This window comes from Schistocerca gregaria, chromosome 6 (assembly GCF_023897955.1).
Source record: "Schistocerca gregaria isolate iqSchGreg1 chromosome 6, iqSchGreg1.2, whole genome shotgun sequence".
Classification (NCBI taxonomy): domain Eukaryota; kingdom Metazoa; phylum Arthropoda; class Insecta; order Orthoptera; family Acrididae; genus Schistocerca; species Schistocerca gregaria.
In genome coordinates, this window is record NC_064925.1 from 18355344 (window position 1) to 18375754 (window position 20411).

A 20411-nucleotide genomic window follows, 5' to 3' on the forward strand; every position below is an offset into this window, starting at 1 on the left:
CAGGTCAAGGTGCAGCTTATAGTTAAGAGGAGGTGGGTTACAATAGATTTTTGTTTATAACGGATTTGATAGTGAAATACTGTTAATGAAGGTGGATTTGATAGTAATTTAATTTATTTAATTTAACTGATATTGGCTCTGAGATGTGTAAACATCGCCCGTCGCTCTCATTATTGATTATTCTATTTTATTTTAAAGTAGCTTCAATTTAGATGAGATAAGTCGTAACATAGTAGATGTACTGGAAAGTGTATCTAGGAAGAGTTTCAAGATATAACTTATTAGTAAAGTGTTTCATTTACACTGAAAATTTTTCTGTGCAAATCAGGATATCTTGATTATTTATTTTATTATATTTATTTTTTGTTTATTTAATTATTTAATATAAATAATTTTATTGTATTTTTGTCTTAGTATATTTTATAGAATTGATTTTTTAAATTATAGTTTATTGGTAATGTAAGTGTTTTATGAAATATTATTTTAAATTTTTTTAAGTAGATTTTATTTATTGTACCTTTTGTATCAGGGTTTATCAAAATTTTAGTATTTATTTTACTTGTCTCGATTTGGGTTGATTTATAAATAATTTATAGTTAATGTATCATAATTATTATTAAATTATTTATAGAAATGAGATGTTAATCGTTTCCCAAGATATCTAGTTTCTTAAGAAAAAATTTAATTTTTTAAAGTTATTTGTTTTTATTTAATTTTTTAAGTAAAAATATTAACTTATTTATTCTTTAAGGGATAAGCTTTGAAGTTAATAACCTATAATTTATTTTATAGAAATATAATAGTAAGCTTTAAACCAGCTATCTTTAAGATTACGTTTTAGTTCATTATTTTTTATTTTGATTTTATAAATATTTTAGGTTTTTTATTAAGATTATTAATTTAATTTTAAAATTTTTGTAATAATGATAGAATTAGTATATTTATTTGTATGAAATTTTTACCTTGTGAACTTATTATAAGGAACTAGGCAAAATTGATTTCCGCCTGTTTATCAAAAACATGACCTCTTGTTTATATTTTGAGGTCTGGCCTGCTCACTGAGCGTATTTTTAAAGAGCCGCGGTATTTTGACCGTGCAAAGGTAGCATAATCATTAGTCTCTTAATTAGTGGCTGGAATGAATGGCTTGATGAGAAATCAACTGTCCCTTAATAAATTTTTGAATTTAACTTTTGAGTCAAAAGGCTTAAATTCTTCTTTAGGACGAGAAGACCCTATAGAGCTTGACATTTTACTTTTATATAGTTTTTTGTTTGTCTTTCTATATTTAATGATGATGTTTTGTTGGGGTGACATGAAGAATAGATAAACTCTTCATTATTATATCATTTATTTATGTTTGTTATTTTGATCCATAATTTATGATCATAAGATTAAGTTACCTTAGGGATAACAGCGTAATTGTTTTTGAGAGCTCATATCGACAAAGCAGATTGCGACCTCGATGTTGGATTAAGAAAAATTTTGGGTGCAGGAGCCCAATGATTAGGTCTGTTCGACCTTTAAATTCTTACATGATCTGAGTTCAGACCGGCGTGAGCCAGGTCGGTTTCTATCCTAAGATTGTTAATCCATATTAGTACGAAAGGACCATATGGTTAAAATATTTTTTGTTATATTGATTATTATTAATTTATTTACTATTTTGACAGATTAATGTGTTGAATTTAGAATTCATTTATGTAGATTTTTTCTACAAATAGTATTGATACTTTATGATTTATTTATATTTATTTTGAATTTTCTTTTATTGGTTATTTGTGTTTTAATTAGTGTTGCCTTTTTAACTTTATTAGAGCGTAAGGTTTTAGGTTATATTCAGATTCGAAAGGGTCCAGATAAGGTAGGTTTTGTTGGAATTCCTCAGCCATTTAGAGATGCTATTAAGTTAATTTGTAAGGAGCAGCCAATTCCTATTATATCTAATTACCTACTTTATTATTTTTCCCCTGTTTTTAATTTAATGATTTCTTTAGCCGTTTGAGTAATTTTTCCTTATTTAACTTATATGTGTTCTTTTTCTTATGGATTTTTATTTTTTTTATGTTGTACTAGATTAGGTGTTTATACTGTTATAATTGCTGGTTGATCTTCTAATTCAAATTATTCATTATTAGGTTCTCTTCGTTCTGTTGCTCAAACAATTTCTTATGAAGTTAGTTTAGCTTTAATTTTATTGTCTTTAATTATTTTAATTGGTAGTTTTAATATGTTTGATTTTATAAACTATCAGCTTTATTGTTGATTTATTATTATTTCTTATCCTTTAGCTTTAGCTTGTTTTGCTTCTTGCTTAGCTGAAACTAATCGTACTCCTTTTGATTTTGCTGAAGGGGAATCTGAGTTAGTTTCAGGATTTAATATTGAGTATGGTGCGGGTGGTTTTACTTCAATTATTTTAGCTGAATATACTAGAATTGTCTTCATAAGAATGTTATTGGCTTTAATTTTTTTGGGCGGTGATTTTTATTCTTTTATATTTTTTATTAAGCTTGCTATTATATCTTTTGGTTTTATTTGGGTTCGTGGAACATTACCACGGTTCCGTTATGATAAATTAATGTACTTAGCTTGAAAAAGTTTTTTACCTTTATCTTTGAATTTTTTTATTTTCTTTGTTGGTTTAAAGATTTTATTTATCTCATTTGTTTAGTGAAATTTTTTGAGAAAAGTTAATAGAAGAGTTAAACTTCTAATTTTATGTTTTCAAAACATATGCTTTTCCTAATTTAATTAACTTTATTCCTTAATTAATTTATCTCATGCGTTTGCGACATGGACATTAATTAAGAAATATGTGAAGTAAATAATTGTTAAGATTTGACCTGTTATAATATAAGGTTCTTCAACAGGTCGTTTACCAATTCACGTTAGTAAGCATACAACAACTACTATAATTCAGAATAAAATTTGATTAATAGGGTAAAATTGAATGCCTCGGAATGGTGTTTTATTATAAAATGGTAAAATTATTAAGATTCTAATTGATAAAAATAATGCAATAACACCTCCTAACTTATTAGGGATAGATCGTAGAATTGCATATGCAAATAGGAAATATCATTCTGGTTGAATGTGAACTGGTGTTACTAATGGGTTGGCAGGTACAAAGTTATCTGGATCTCCTAATAGGTAAGGATTAATTAAACATAGTATAATTAATAATGATGTTATTATTACAAATGTAATAGAATCCTTAAAGGTAAAGTATGGATGGAATGGAATTTTTTCAATATCTCCATTTAGTCCAAGAGGATTATTAGATCCTGTTTGGTGAAGAAAAAATAAATGAATTGCTGCTATAGCAGCAATTATAAATGGTAATACAAAATGGAATGTGAAGAATCGATTTAATGTTGCATTATCAACAGCGAATCCTCCTCATACTCATTGGACTAAATCTGTTCCTAAGTATGGGATTGCTGATAATAAATTAGTAATTACTGTTGCACCTCAAAAAGATATTTGGCCTCAGGGTAAGACATATCCTATAAATGCAGTTGCTATAACTAAAAATAAAATCACTGTACCAATTATTCAGGTATGTATATATATATAAGATCCATAGTAAATTCCCCGTCCTACATGTAAGTAAATACAAATAAAAAATATAGATGCTCCATTTGCGTGTAAGGTTCGGATAATTCAACCATTATTTACGTCTCGGCAGATGTGTACTACACTACTGAATGCTATTTCAATATTTGATGTATAATGTATAGCTAAAAATAGTCCAGTTACGATTTGAATTACCAAACATAACCCTAATAGGGATCCAAAATTTCATCAAAATGAAATATTTGTTGGGGCAGGTAAGTCAATTAAAGAGTTATTAATAATTTTAATTAAAGGATGTCTTAATCGTAAGGGTTCATTCATTAGTAATTATCTTATTTTACGAATAGGTCCCTGATTAATATTGGTGATTTTAACAACTGCTAGTAGTGCTAAAAATAAATAAATTATTATTATTATTGTAATAATGAATGTTGGTCTATTATATAATTTTTCTAAAGATATTGTTATTTCTTGATAATTGATTGAATTATCAATATTTATAGTTTCGGTGTTTTTGAAAAAGTCTATAAATATAGATATATCTAGAATAATTAATATTAATATGATAAATACTCACATTATTAATGTAATAATTATAGTGATTGATTTAGGCTGAAATATTTCGTTTGATGCAATTCTTGTAATGTAAATAAATAATACTAGTATACCACCAAGAAATGTTAAAAATAAAATATATGATAATCAATATCTTTCTATTATTGTTCCTGTTATTAATCCAACTAGGAAGGTTTGAAGCATAATAAAAAGCATTATTGATATTGGGTGTCTTAATTTAATCTATAATTATATTATTTAACTAATATATATGAAAGTTAACTTAATATAAAAAAAGAATTCATATTAATAACATATTATATTAAATTACATAATTGTATAAAATATATTTATTATATTATTTAATCTTTATTTTTTTTTAGTGAAAAGAAAGATTAAATAAGAAAGAATATAATACATTTATTGCTATACATGTTCCATATTATTCTTTAATTATATATAATAGAGAAGTTGTTGTGGTCATACATAGGGGCGTTTCTTTTTTTTGTTAATGTTTGTGGTTTTTTTCTTTTTTTTCTTTAAATATTTGAATCTTTTATTTTTTCCTGAATTGATAGATTTAAAATTTTCTTATTTTTTATTTTTAAAAGTTTTATTCTTGCTTGTTTATTCACTTTTTCTTTGTATTATATGTAAGTTTTGTTAGACTAAATTTTCTTTTTGCAGTAATTTGATTTAATTATCAAGTGATTCTGGATTTAGCAATTGATGTATTATCGGCATAATTCGTACCAGCAGCCGCGGTTATACGTTTGATACAAGTGAATATTATTTGTTAAAACAGTTGTTTATATTATTAGGGTTGAAATATAAATTTGTAAGGTGAAATGTTAAAATTTATTTGTGGCCCTTTTTATGAATCTGTGAAATTTAAATAATAAACTAGGATTAGATACCCTATTATTTTAAATGTTAATTATATTTACCAGGGTACTATTAGTTAAGGTCTTTAAACCCAAAGAATTTGGCGGTATCTCATTCCATTCAGAGGAACCTACCCCATGATTGATAATACACGATTTACTCTACTTAATTTATTTGTTTGTATATCTCCGTTATCAGAGAATCTTTTTAGAGTTATAATTCTCAAGATTTATAATTATAAAATATTTCAGGTCAAGGTGCAGCTTATAGTTAAGAGGAGGTGGGTTACAATAGATTTTTGTTTATAACGGATTTGATAGTGAAATACTGTTAATGAAGGTGGATTTGATAGTAATTTAATTTATTTAATTTAACTGATATTGGCTCTGAGATGTGTACACATCGCCCGTCGCTCTCATTATTGATTATTCTATTTTATTTTAAAGTAGCTTCAATTTAGATGAGATAAGTCGTAACATAGTAGATGTACTGGAAAGTGTATCTAGGAAGAGTTTCAAGATATAACTTATTAGTAAAGTGTTTCATTTACACTGAAAATTTTTCTGTGCAAATCAGGATATCTTGATTATTTATTTTATTATATTTATTTTTTGTTTATTTAATTATTTAATATAAATAATTTTATTGTATTTTTGTCTTAGTATATTTTATAGAATTGATTTTTTAAATTATAGTTTATTGGTAATGTAAGTGTTTTATGAAATATTATTTTAAATTTTTTTAAGTAGATTTTATTTATTGTACCTTTTGTATCAGGGTTTATAAAAATTTTAGTATTTATTTTACTTGTCTCGATTTGGGTTGATTTATAAATAATTTATAGTTAATGTATCATAATTATTATTAAATTATTTATAGAAATGAGATATTAATCGTTTCCCAAGATATCTAGTTTCTTAAGAAAAAATTTAATTTTTTAAAGTTATTTGTTATTATTTAATTTTTTAAGTAAAAATATTAACTTATTTATTCTTTAAGGGATAAGCTTTGAAGTTAATAACCTATAATTTATTTTATAGAAATATAATAGTAAGCTTTAAACCAGCTATCTTTAAGATTACGTTTTAGTTCATTATTTTTTATTTTGATTTTATAAATATTTTAGGTTTTTTATTAAGATTATTAATTTAATTTTAAAATTTTTGTAATAATGATAGAATTAGTATATTTATTTGTATGAAATTTTTACCTTGTGAACTTATTATAAGGAACTAGGCAAAATTGATTTCCGCCTGTTTATCAAAAACATGTCCTCTTGTTTATATTTTGAGGTCTGGCCTGCTCACTGAGCGTATTTTTAAAGAGCCGCGGTATTTTGACCGTGCAAATGTAGCATAATCATTAGTCTCTTAATTAGTGGCTGGAATGAATGGCTTGATGAGAAATCAACTGTCTCTTAATAAATTTTTGAATTTAACTTTTGAGTCAAAAGGCTTAAATTCTTCTTTAGGACGAGAAGACCCTATAGAGCTTGACATTTTACTTTTATATAGTTTTTTGTTTGTCTTTCTATATTTAATGATGATGTTTTGTTGGGGTGACATGAAGAATAGATAAACTCTTCATTATTATATCATTTATTTATGTTTGTTATTTTGATCCATAATTTATGATCATAAGATTAAGTTACCTTAGGGATAACAGCGTAATTGTTTTTGAGAGCTCATATCGACAAAGCAGATTGCGACCTCGATGTTGGATTAAGAAAAATTTTGGGTGCAGGAGCCCAATGATTAGGTCTGTTCGACCTTTAAATTCTTACATGATCTGAGTTCAGACCGGCGTGAGCCAGGTCGGTTTCTATCCTAAGATTGTTAATCCATATTAGAACGAAAGGACCATATGGTTAAAATATTTTTTGTTATATTGATTAATATTAATTTATTTACTATTTTGACAGATTAATGTGTTGAATTTAGAATTCATTTATGTAGATTTTTTCTACAAATAGTATTGATACTTTATGATTTATTTATATTTATTTTGAATTTTCTTTTATTGGTTATTTGTGTTTTAATTAGTGTTGCCTTTTTAACTTTATTAGAGCGTAAGGTTTTAGGTTATATTCAGATTCGAAAGGGTCCAAATAAGGTAGGTTTTGTTGGAATTCCTCAGCCATTTAGAGATGCTATTAAGTTAATTTGTAAGGAGCAGCCAATTCCTATTATATCTAATTACCTACTTTATTATTTTTCCCCTGTTTTTAATTTAATGATTTCTTTAGCCGTTTGAGTAATTTTTCCTTATTTAACTTATATGTGTTCTTTTTCTTATGGATTTTTATTTTTTTTATGTTGTACTAGATTAGGTGTTTATACTGTTATAATTGCTGGTTGATCTTCTAATTCAAATTATTCATTATTAGGTTCTCTTCGTTCTGTTGCTCAAACAATTTCTTATGAAGTTAGTTTAGCTTTAATTTTATTGTCTTTAATTATTTTAATTGGTAGTTTTAATATGTTTGATTTTATAAACTGTCAGCTTTATTGTGGATTTATTATTATTTCTTTTCCTTTAGCTTTAGCTTGTTTTGCTTCTTGCTAATTGAAACTAATCGTACTCCTTTTGATTTTGCTGAAAGGGAATCTGAGTTAGTTTCAGGATTTAATATTGAGTATGGTGCGGGTGGTTTTACTTTAATTTTTTTAGCTGAATATACTAGAATTGTCTTCATAAGAATGTTATTGGCTTTAATTTTTTTGGGCGGTGATTTTTATTCTTTTATATTTTTTATTAAGCTTGCTATTATATCTTTTGGTTTTATTTGGGTTCGTGGAACATTACCACGGTTCCGTTATGATAAATTAATGTACTTAGCTTGAAAAAGTTTTTTACCTTTATCTTTGAATTTTTTTATTTTCTTTGTTGGTTTAAAGATTTTATTTATCTCATTTGTTTAGTGAAATTTTTTGAGAAAAGTTAATAGAAGAGTTAAACTTCTAATTTTATGTTTTCAAAACATATGCTTTTCCTAATTTAATTAACTTTATTCCTTAATTAATTTATCTCATGCGTTTGCGACATGGACATTAATTAAGAAATATGTGAAGTAAATAATTGTTAAGATTTGACCTGTTATAATATAAGGTTCTTCAACAGGTCGTTTACCAATTCACGTTAGTAAGCATACAACAACTACTATAATTCAGAATAAAATTTGATTAATAGGGTAAAATTGAATGCCTCGGAATGGTGTTTTATTATAAAATGGTAAAATTATTAAGATTCTAATTGATAAAAATAATGCAATAACACCTCCTAACTTATTAGGGATAGATCGTAGAATTGCATATGCAAATAGGAAATATCATTCTGGTTGAATGTGAACTGGTGTTACTAATGGGTTGGCAGGTACAAAGTTATCTGGATCTCCTAATAGGTAAGGATTAATTAAACATAGTATAATTAATAATGATGTTATTATTACAAATGTAATAGAATCCTTAAAGGTAAAGTATGGATGGAATGGAATTTTTGCAATATCTCCATTTAGTCCAAGAGGATTATTAGATCCTGTTTGGTGAAGAAAAAATAAATGAATTGCTGCTATAGCAGCAATAATAAATGGTAATACAAAATGGAATGTGAAGAATCGATTTAATGTTGCATTATCAACAGCGAATCCTCCTCATACTCATTGGACTAAATCTGTTCCTAAGTATGGGATTGCTGATAATAAATTAGTAATTACTGTTGCACCTCAAAAAGATATTTGGCCTCAGGGTAAGACATATCCTATAAATGCAGTTGCTATAACTAAAAATAAAATCACTGTACCAATTATTCAGGTATGTATATATATATAAGATCCATAGTAAATTCCCCGTCCTACATGTAAGTAAATACAAATAAAAAATATAGATGCTCCATTTGCGTGTAAGGTTCGGATAATTCAACCATTATTTACGTCTCGGCAGATGTGTACTACACTACTGAATGCTATTTCAATATTTGATGTATAATGTATAGCTAAAAATAGTCCAGTTACGATTTGAATTACCAAACATAACCCTAATAGGGATCCAAAATTTCATCAAAATGAAATATTTGTTGGGGCAGGTAAGTCAATTAAAGAGTTATTAATAATTTTAATTAAAGGATGTCTTAATCGTAAGGGTTTATTCATTAGTAATTATCTTATTTTACGAATAGGTCCCTGATTAATATTGGTAATTTTAACAACTGCTAGTAGTGCTAAAAATAAATAAATTATTATTATTATTGTAATAATGAATGTTGGTCTATTATATAATTTTTCTAAAGATATTGTTATTTCTTGATAATTTTTCTAAAGATATTGTTATTTCTTGATAATTGATTGAATTATCAATATTTATAGATTCGGCGTTTTTGAAAAAGTCTATAAATATAGATATATCTAGAATAATTAATATTAATATGATAAATACTCACATTATTAATGTAATAATTATAGTGATTGATTTAGGCTGAAATATTTCGTTTGATGCAATTCTTGTAATGTAAATAAATAATACTAGTATACCACCAAGAAATGTTAAAAATAAAATATATGATAATCAATATCTTTCTATTATTGTTCCTGTTATTAATCCAACTAGGAAGGTTTGAAGGATAATAAAAAGCATTATTGATATTGGGTGTCTTAATTTAATAAAATTAATATTTATTACATTTGATAATGATATAATTATTATTTTGATCATTTCAGGGGTTAGTTTATTTAAAATACCGGTTTTGGGGACCGATGATGGAAGCTTTTCCACCTCTGAAGTTTCAAAAGTGGGGGCTGGACTTATTTCCGGTTTACAAGACCGGCGTTTTTTTTAAACTATTAAAACTAATGTTTATATTCTCTATTTTTACTGTTGATGGTTGGTTCATTCTTTAATGTTTCTGTCGGGTTTTGTTTTTATAATTTGTGTTTATTCATATGCTGATTTGAATATAATTAGATATTATTTTGGTATTGATTATTTTTCTTTTAGTTTAATTTTACTTAGTTTTTGGATTTGTTCTTTAATAATCACTGCTAGAGGTTCCGTTTATTTAAGTTCATATCATTCTAATTTTTTTGTTTTTATGGTTTTGATTTTAATAATTATGCTTTATTGTTCATTTGCTAGATTAAGTCTTCTTTCTTTTTATATTTTTTTTGAGGCTAGATTAGTTCCTACTTTACTTTTAATTTTGGGTTGGGGTTATCAACCTGAGCGTTTGCAGGCTGGTGTTTATTTAATTTTTTATACTTTGGTTGCTAGATTACCTTTATTATTAGTTTTATTTAAGGTTTATGATTTTTCTAATACTTTATATTTTCCTTTATTTGTTGATTTTGGTTCTTATTATTTTATGTTTTATGTATTTATAATTTTGGCTTTTTTAGTTAAGATACCTATGTTTTTGGTTCATTTATGACTTCCTAAGGCTCATGTAGAGGCCCCTATTTCAGGTAGAATAATTCTTGCTGGTGTTTTATTAAAGTTAGGTGGTTATGGTATTTTTCGTGTTATAAAGGTTATTTCTTATTTGGGTTTAAAGTTTAAATATTTTTGATTGTCTTTAGGTTTATCTGGGGGTGTTATTGTAAGATTTATTTGTTTTCGTCAGGTTGATTTAAAGTCTTTAATTGCATATTCTTCTGTTGCTCATATAAGAATGGTTATTGGTGGATTGATGACTATGAATTGATGAGGTTGTGTAGGTTCTCTTTCTCTAATGGTTGGTCATGGTTTATGTTCTTCTGGTTTATTTTGTTTATCTAATATTATTTATGAACGTTTAGGTAGACGAAGATTATTAATTAACAAGGGTATAATTAATTTGATGCCAAGAATGGCTTTATGATGATTTCTTTTAAGATCATCAAATATGGCTGCTCCTCCTTCTTTAAATTTGGTAGGTGAAATTAGATTATTAAATAGAATTATATCTTGATCTTCTTTTAGATTCTTTGCTTTGATTTTTTTATCTTTTTTTAGAGCTGTTTATACTTTGTATATATATTCTTATTCTCAGCATGGGAATTATTATTCTGGTGTTTATACTTGTTCTCTTGGTTATTTTCGTCAATATCATCTTTTACTTTTACATTGATTGCCTTTAAATATTCTCTGTTTAAAGGGTGAATATTTCTTTGTTTAGTTTGCTTAAGTATTTTAATTAAAAATATTGTTTTGTGGAATCAATGATATGAAGTTTTTCATCTTAGGCCGTGAATTTATTTTCTATTTGTTCTTTGAGTTTTTTTTCTTTGTTTATTTCGAGAACTATAATTTTTATTTTAGGTATTTATTATTTAATAATTGATTATAGAGTTTCTGTTGAGTGAGAGCTTTTCAATTTAAATGGTTCTATAGTTGTTATAACTTTAATTTTGGATTGAATATCTCTTATTTTTATATCTTTTGTTATATATTTCTTCTTTGGTTATTTATTATAGAGAGGATTATATATCTGGTGAAAAGAATATAAATCGTTTTATTATTATTGTTTTAATATTTATTCTTTCTATAGGTTTTTTAATTATTAGTCCTAATTTAATTAGAATTTTATTAGGTTGAGATGGTTTAGGTTTAGTTTCTTATTGTTTAGTTATTTATTATCAAAATGTAAAATCTTATAGTGCTGGTATATTAACTGCACTTTCTAATCGTATTGGTGATGTTGCTATTTTAATTTCTATTGCATGAATGTTAAATTTTGGTGGTTGAAATTATATTTATTATTATGATTTTATTTCTAATTCTTTTGAAATAAAGCTCATTACTATATTAATTGTTTTAGCAGCTATAACTAAGAGAGCTCAGATTCCTTTCTCTTCATGACTTCCTGCTGCTATAGCAGCTCCTACTCCTGTTTCTGCTTTAGTTCATTCTTCTACTCTTGTTACTGCTGGTGTTTATTTATTAATTCGTTTTAGACCAATATTGGATACTTATAATTGTGGTTGATTTTTACTTTTAATTGGTTGTATAACTATATTTATGGCTGGATTGGGCGCTAATTTTGAGTTTGATTTAAAGAAGATTATTGCTCTTTCTACTTTAAGACAACTTGGTTTAATAATAAGAATTTTGACTATAGGTTATCCAAAGCTTGCATTTTTTCATTTATTGGCTCATGCTTTGTTTAAGGCATTATTATTTATATGTGCAGGTTCAATAATTCATAATTTGAAGGATTCTCAGGATATTCGTTTTATAGGATCAATTGTTAATTTCATACCTTTAACTTCAGTTCGTTTTAATGTTTCTAGTTTATCTTTGTGTGGAATACCTTTTTTAGCGGGATTTTATTCAAAGGATTTAATTCTTGAGATGGTTTGTTTAAGATGAATTAATTGTTTAATTTTTTTCTTTTTTTTTTTCTACTGGTTTAACTGCTTCTTATTCTTTTCGTTTGTTTTATTATTCAATATCTGGTGATAATAATTTTTATTCTAGATTTTCTTTTGATGATAAGGGTTATTATATTTCATTTGGAATAATTGGTCTATTGTTTGTTGCTGTTTTTGGTGGTAGTCTTTTATCTTGATTAATTTTTCCTATTCCTCATGTGATTGCTTTACCTTATTATTTAAAGTTTTTAACTATTACAGTTGTTATTTTAGGTGCTTATTTAGGTTATCTTATTTCTAATTTTGATTTTTCTCATAATTTATTTTCTTTAAGTATACTTTCTTTTGTTAGATTTGCTGGTTCTATATGATTTATACCTTTTCTTTCAACTAAGTTTATTAGATATATTCCTTTAAAAATAGGTTATTATTCATCTAAGTCATTTGATTATGGTTGAGGTGAATTACTTGGTGGTCAAGGTTTATATAGATTATTTATTTATTTAATTGGTTATATTCAAGGTTGATATGATTCTAATTTCAAGATTTATCTTTTAACTTTTATTTTTTGAATATTTATTTTGGTAATATTGTTTTTCGTTTACTTAAATAGCTTATAATTAGAGCGTGACACTGAAGATGTTAAGGAAGTATTTTTACTTTTAAGTATTTATAAATATAGATATATTATTTTTACAGTGAAAATGTAATGTTTTATTTAAACTATATAAATTTTAGAAATGTTAACGGAGTTTAACCGCTAATATAAAAAGTTAGCAGCTTTCATATTGGCTTTACATTTCCTTAATTGGAACTATTATAGTTCAATTATATTATTAACAGTAATACGCCTCTTTTTGGCTTCAATTAATAAGAATAAGGGTAGTACATACCAATCTTCCAGGTCGAAACTGACTGCAATATTTCGCTTCTTATTCTATTTAAGGTTGATTGATAATATCAATACTTTTTGAATGCAACCCAAATGTTATATTTAACTACAACCCTTTATTCTGCTCATTGTAATGCTCCTTGGTTTCATTCATGGTATAGTCCTCCTAATAGAACTAGAATAAAAAATATTGTTGATACTGTTCAGATTATAATGTCTGAAGTTTTAAAAATAATTACAATTGGTAGAATTAGTGCAATTTCTACATCAAAAATTAAAAAGATTACTGCGATTAGGAAGAATCATATTGAGAATGGTATTCGTGCTGATCTTTTTGGATCAAACCCACATTCAAATGGTGATCTTTTTTCTCGATCATTAATTAATTTTTTTGATAGTGTTGTTGCCAGGATTATAACAATTATTGGAATAATAAATCTAATGAAAACTCTTGTTGATAGAATTAGAATTGTTTTTCTTGATTTATATCAAGCTTTCTGATTGGAAGTCAAATGTACTATTTATACTAGAAAAACAATTATCTACCTCATCAATAAATAGAGATATATAAGAATAATCATACTACGTCTACGAAGTGTCAGTATCATGCTGCTGCTTCAAATCCAAAGTGATGTCTTGGTGAAAATTGATTTATTGAGTGTCGAAGTAGACATGTTGATAAAAAGATTGTTCCAATAATTACGTGTAAACCATGGAATCCTGTTGCAACAAAGAATGTTGATCCATAAACTGCATCTGCAATGGTAAAAGGTGCTTCTCAATATTCATATGCTTGAAGTATTGTAAAGTATAGTCCTAATAACACTGTGAAGAATAATCCTTGTAGTGCTTGAGTATGATTAGATTCCATTAAACTATGATGTGCTCAAGTTACTGTTACTCCTGATGCTAAAAGAATAGCTGTATTAAGTAATGGAATTTGTATAGGGTTAAAGGGTTGAATTCCTATGGGAGGTCATAGTATTCCTAGTTCAATTGTTGGTGCTAATCTTCTTCTAAAGAATGCTCAAAAAACAGAAACGAAAAATAATACCTCTGATGCAATAAATAAAATTATTCCTCATCGTAATCCAATTGATACAAATCCTGTATGTAATCCTTGATATGTTCCTTCTCGTACTACATCTCGTCATCATTGAATTATAGTTAGTAGGGTAATTCCAAATCCAATTATGAATAAGTTAATATTAAAAAGGTGGAATCATTTTGCTAGTCCTGATACTAGGACTATTGCTCCAATTGCTCCTGTTAATGGTCAAGGTCTATAGTCTACTAAGTGGAATGGGTGGTTTGAGTGAGTTGTTAACATAGGTTTAATATACTTCTCTAGAATATAGAGTTCTTAGAATTGAGAAAACATAGGCTTGAATTATTGCTACTGCTGATTCTAGAATTAATAGAAGTATTTGTCCAATAATTAGTAATGAGATTAAGTTTATTGCTATAGATGGTCCTGTGTTTCCTAATAAGGTTAATAATAAGTGTCCTGCAATTATATTTGCTGCCAACCGTACTGCTAATGTACCTGGTCGAATAACATTACTAATTGTTTCAATTAGTACTATAAATGATATTAATGCAGGCGGTGTACCTTGTGGTACAAGGTGTGTAAATATATGATTAGTATGGTTAATTCATCCAAATAATATAAATCTTAGCCATATAGGTAGGGCAATTGCAAATGTTAATGCTAAATGTCTTGTTCTAGTAAAAATATAAGGGAATAATCCTATGAAATTGTTAAATAATATTATAATAAAAATTGAGATGAAAATGAAAGTTGTTCGATTAAATGATTTTGGTCCAAGAAGTGTTTTAAATTCATTATGTAAGGTTAAATTTAGTTTATTTCAGATAATGTTAATTCGTGATGGTGTAAGTCAAAATAGTGATGGGATTAATAATAGTCCTAGAAATGTTCTAGTTCAATTTAATGATAAATTAAAGATGTTAGTTGATGGGTCAAATGTTGAGAATAGATTTGTTATCATTTTCAATTTAAGTTTTTTATTTCAATTGTTCCTTTTTCTGCTCTTTTAATAAGGTTAGGTTTAAATGAGAAGAAGTTTATTTGATTAAACAAGATTAATGTAGCTGAAAATATAATGAATAGTGAGAATCATATAAGAGGGGATATTTGAGGGATTTGGATATAATTTCCCCATCAGAAGTAGTCGTTAATTTACTATTATTTGGTTTAAGAGACCATTACTTACTTTCAGTCATCTGATGAATTTCAAGGTGTACTAATTTTTTTTAGTTACTTTAGATTGACACTCTAATGTTATTTATTTTAACTAACTCCTTAAATTATCTTAGATAATCACTTAATAAATAAATTTACTGAAGTTCTTTCAATTACAATTGGTATAAATCTGTGGTTTGCTCCACAGATTTCTGAGCATTGTCCAAAGAATAATCCAGGTCGATTTATTGTGAATGTTCCTTGATTTAACCGACCTGGCGTTGCATCAATTTTAACCCCTAATGCAGGAACTGCTCATGAGTGTAGAACATCTGATGCTCTTGTTAATACTCGTACTTCTGTATTTATTGGTAGGATTGTTGGGTTATCTACATCTAGTAGTCGGAATCCATCATTTTCTAGGTCTTGTTCTGGTGTTATATAAGTGTCAAATTCTACGTCTATGAAGTCTGAATATTCATATCTTCAATATCATTGTCGTCCAATGGTTTTAATTGTAATTATTGCATCTACTGAATCATCAAGTAAATATAATAGTCGTAATGATGGAAGGGCAATAAAAATTAATGTAATTGCTGGTAAAGCTGTTCAGATTGTTTCAATTAAATGTCCATGAAGTATATTACGGTTAGTATAGGCAATAAATAATATATAACTTAGGGCATAACCTACAATTACTGTAATTAATAAAATACGACCATAGTATGATCATGAAAGAATGATAATTGCTCCATTAATGGTGAAGCTCCATCTTGAAGAGATAAATTTGATCATGTTGCCATTAATAAATATTTTCTAATAAAAGGTCAAACCTTTATTTGTAGAGCTTAAATCTACTGCACTAATCTGCCATATTAGAATCTAGAGATTAATGGTAATTCTGAGTAACTATGTTCTGCAGGAGGGTTATTTTGTAGTCATTCTGTTGATCTTCTTATGTTAGCTCTAAATATAATTGCTCGGTTTGTAATCATTCTTTCTCATATAATTACAATGAATATAATGATTCCTACAATAGAAATTGTAGACCCAATTCTTGATACTACGTTTCATGATGTATATGCGTCTGGGTAGTCAGAGTATCGTCGAGGTATTCCTGCTAATCCTAGGAAGTGTTGAGGAAAGAATGTTAAATTTACTCCAATGAATATAATTGTAAATTGGATTTTTAATCATGTATTATTTATAGTTAATCCTGTAAATAGTGGATATCATTGAATGACACATCCTATAATTGCAAATACTGCTCCTATAGATAATACATAATGAAAGTGGGCTACTACATAATATGTATCATGTAATACAATATCAAGTGATGAATTTGCTAATACTAATCCTGTTAATCCACCAATTGTAAATAGGAAAATAAATCCTAGAGCTCATAATAATGGTGGATTGAACTTGAATTTAGTTCCATATAATGTAGCTAATCATCTAAATACCTTAATTCCTGTAGGTACAGCAATAATTATTGTTGCTGATGTAAAATATGCTCGTGTGTCAACATCCATTCCTACTGTAAATATATGATGTGCTCATACAATAAATCCTATTAGTCCAATTGATAGTATAGCATAAATTATACCTAATGTTCCAAATGATTCAATTTTTCCTCTTTCTTGACATACAATATGTGAAATAATTCCGAACCCCGGTAGAATTAAAATATAAACTTCTCGGTGTCCAAAGAATCAAAATAGATGTTGATATAGAATTGGGTCACCCCCTAATGCAGGGTCGAAGAATGATGTATTTAAATTTCGATCTGTTAATAATATAGTAATAGCTCCTGCTAAAACTGGAAGTGAAAGAAGGAGAAGTAATGTTGTAATAGCTACAGATCATACAAATAAAGGTGTTTGATCTAAAGTTATACTTTCTGATCGTATATTAATTGCTGTTGTAATGAAATTCACTGCACCAAGAATAGATGATACACCTGCTAAGTGCAGTGAAAAAATAGCTAGATCTACAGATGCACCCCCGTGTGCAATAGCTCCTGCTAGAGGAGGGTAAACTGTTCATCCTGTACCAGCACCATTATCTACTATAGAAGATGTAAGAAGAAGGGTTAGTGAAGGTGGTAGTAATCAAAAACTTATATTATTTATTCGTGGAAATGCTATATCTGGTGCACCAATTATTAGTGGAACAAGTCAATTACCAAATCCACCAATTATAATAGGTATTACTATAAAGAAAATTATTACGAATGCGTGAGCTGTAATAATAACATTATAAATCTGGTCATCCCCAATTAGAGATCCGGGTTGGCCAAGTTCAGCACGAATAAGTATTCTTATTGATGTTCCTACTATTCCTGCTCATGCTCCAAATATGAAGTATAAAGTACCAATGTCCTTATGGTTTGTTGAGAATAATCATTTTTGCGGTAAGATGGCTGAATTTTAGGTGGTAGACTGTAAATCTACTTATGAGATGTTTTCTCTCTTATCATATTTAGGTCTTATATTCAATTATGATTCTAGACTGCAATTCTAGAGGTGTAAAATTTTACTAAGGCCTAAAAGATTATTCTTTTAATTATAACTTTGAAGGTTATTAGTTTGATTAACTTAAGTCCTTAGTATAATGAAATTAAGGTTGATGTTGAAATCAATCCTATTGTTGAAATTATTACTGTTATAGGAAGAATGATTCTTGATTTTTGGGACTTTATCTTTATAGATCACGAATTTTCTGTGTATGATATAATTAGAGCTGAGAATCTAATACGTATATAGTAGTAGAGTGTAATTATAGTTAATACAACTATAATAGTTATAATAGTTGTTATATTGTTTTCTATTAATGATTGTATTACAATTCATTTTGGTAAGAATCCAAGGAATGGTGGTAGTCCACCTAAAGATAATAAAGATAAGAATATTATGAATTTAATTTCGGTTTTTATATTTCTGGCTGAATAAATTTGATTTATGAAAAATAAATTTATTTGCTTAAATAATAAAACTATAATTAATCTTAATAGTGAGTAAATAATGAAGTATAGTTCTCAGATGTTTTCTCTGACTGTTAATGATCTAATTATTCAACCTAGATGTCTGATTGATGAATATGCTAAAAGTTGTCGTAAGGATGTTTGATTTAAACCTCCTATTGCCCCAATAATAATTCTTAAGATAATAATTGTTCAAATAAAAGTTCTTAATTGAATACAATAAGATAAGACCATTATTGGGGCGATTTTTTGTCATGTTATTAATGTTAAACAATTATTTCATATTGATGCTCCTATAACTTCTGGAAATCAGAAATGGAAAGGTGCAGCTCCAATCTTTAATAATAGTCTAGATCTAATTAATATTGATGGGATAAATTCTGTTTCCCATCCCATGGGATATTTTATTTGAATCAGCAAAATTGAAAATAATAATATTGTCGATGCTATTGCTTGGACAATAAAATATTTAATTGATGATTCATTTATTATTATATTTTTATTTCTTGTTAGGAGCGGAATAAATGAAAGTAAGTTGATCTCAAGTCCTATTCAAACCCCAAATCAGGAATTTGATGAAATGGACAGGATCGTTCCTATCATTAATGTTGATAGGAAGAGAAGTTTTGTAGAGTTGTTGGTCATTAAAAAGGAGAGGATTGATACCTCTATAAATGGGGTATGAACCCATTAGCTTGTTTAGCTTACCTTTTTACATTAAGGTGTATGATGCACGTTAGTTTTTGATACTAAAGGAGGTAGTTTAATTCTATCTTATGTAATTTTAATGAAGGTAATTTTATTTACTTTATTTACCCTATCAAGATAACCCTTTAATCAGGCACTTCATTTATTTAATATATAAATCGAAAGTTTTTTTTTTAAATTCTTTTATGTATTATTTTGTTTAATTAGGATTAATTTATCCTGCTCATTTTATTTTTTTATATATATATATAATAAATAATTTATATTAATATATTACATTTAATTGAAATTAAAGTATTATAAGTTCATCTTACCATTATCAATTGATTATTTTAATGCAATTATTTACCTAGGATTATAGCTACTTATGTTTTTAACTTAAAATAGGTTATTATAATATAATATTTATAATAATATGTAATTTAATATTTAATATTATTATAATTGGATATAATAAATAAAATTATTAATTTAAATATAAAATATTATAATTAATATAAATAATTATATTAATTATAATAATATAATTATGTAAATTATCTATAATTAGATTTTTTAACTAATATATATATAAGTTAACTTAATATGAAAAAAAGAATTCATATTAATAACATATTATATTAAATTACATAATTGTATAAAATATATTTATTATATTATTTAATCTTTATTTATTTATTAGTGAAAAGAAAGATTAAATAAGAAAGAATATAATACATTTATTGCTATACATGTTCCATATTAATCTTTAATTATATATAATAGAGAAGTTGTTGTGGTCATACATAGGGGTGTTTCTTTTTTTTTGTTAATGTTTGTGGTTTTTTTCTTTTTTTTCTTTAAATATTTGAATCTTTTATTTTTTCCTGAATTAATAGATTTAAAATTTTCTTATTTTTTATTTTTAAAAGTTTTATTCTTGCTTGTTTATTCACTTTTTCTTTGTATTATATGTAAGTTTTGTTAGACTAAATGTTCTTTTTGCAGTAATTTGATTTAATTATCAAGTGATTTTGGATTTAGAAATTGATTTAGTATCGGCATAATTCGTGCCAGCAGCCGCGGTTATACGATTGATACAAGTGAATATTATTGGTTAAAACAGTTGTTTATATTATTAGGGTTGAAATATAAATTTGTAAGGTGAAATGTTAAAATTTATTTGTGGCCCTTTTTATGAATCTGTGAAATTTAAATAATAAACTAGGATTAGATACCCTATTATTTTAAATGTTAATTATATTTACCAGGGTACTATTAGTTA

General features: G+C 26.4%; 2 long non-coding RNA genes across 3 annotated transcripts in view; one reads left to right on the plus strand and one right to left on the minus strand.

Annotated features, from left to right (window-relative positions):
- The first annotated feature begins 354 nt into the window (after positions 1 to 354).
- LOC126278632 (uncharacterized) overlaps positions 355 to 20411 on the plus strand; it is a 37318-nt gene continuing 17261 nt past the window's right edge. Inside the window, exon 1 of the long non-coding RNA XR_007550740.1 lies at positions 355 to 1102. This is a non-coding gene — a long non-coding RNA (uncharacterized LOC126278632). The remainder of the gene's footprint in view (positions 1103 to 20411) is intronic.
- Positions 5756 to 20411, minus strand: part of LOC126278634 (uncharacterized) — a 46129-nt gene continuing 31473 nt past the window's right edge. For both annotated transcript variants that reach the window (XR_007550742.1, XR_007550743.1), the window contains exon 2: positions 5756 to 5784. This is a non-coding gene — a long non-coding RNA (uncharacterized LOC126278634). The remainder of the gene's footprint in view (positions 5785 to 20411) is intronic.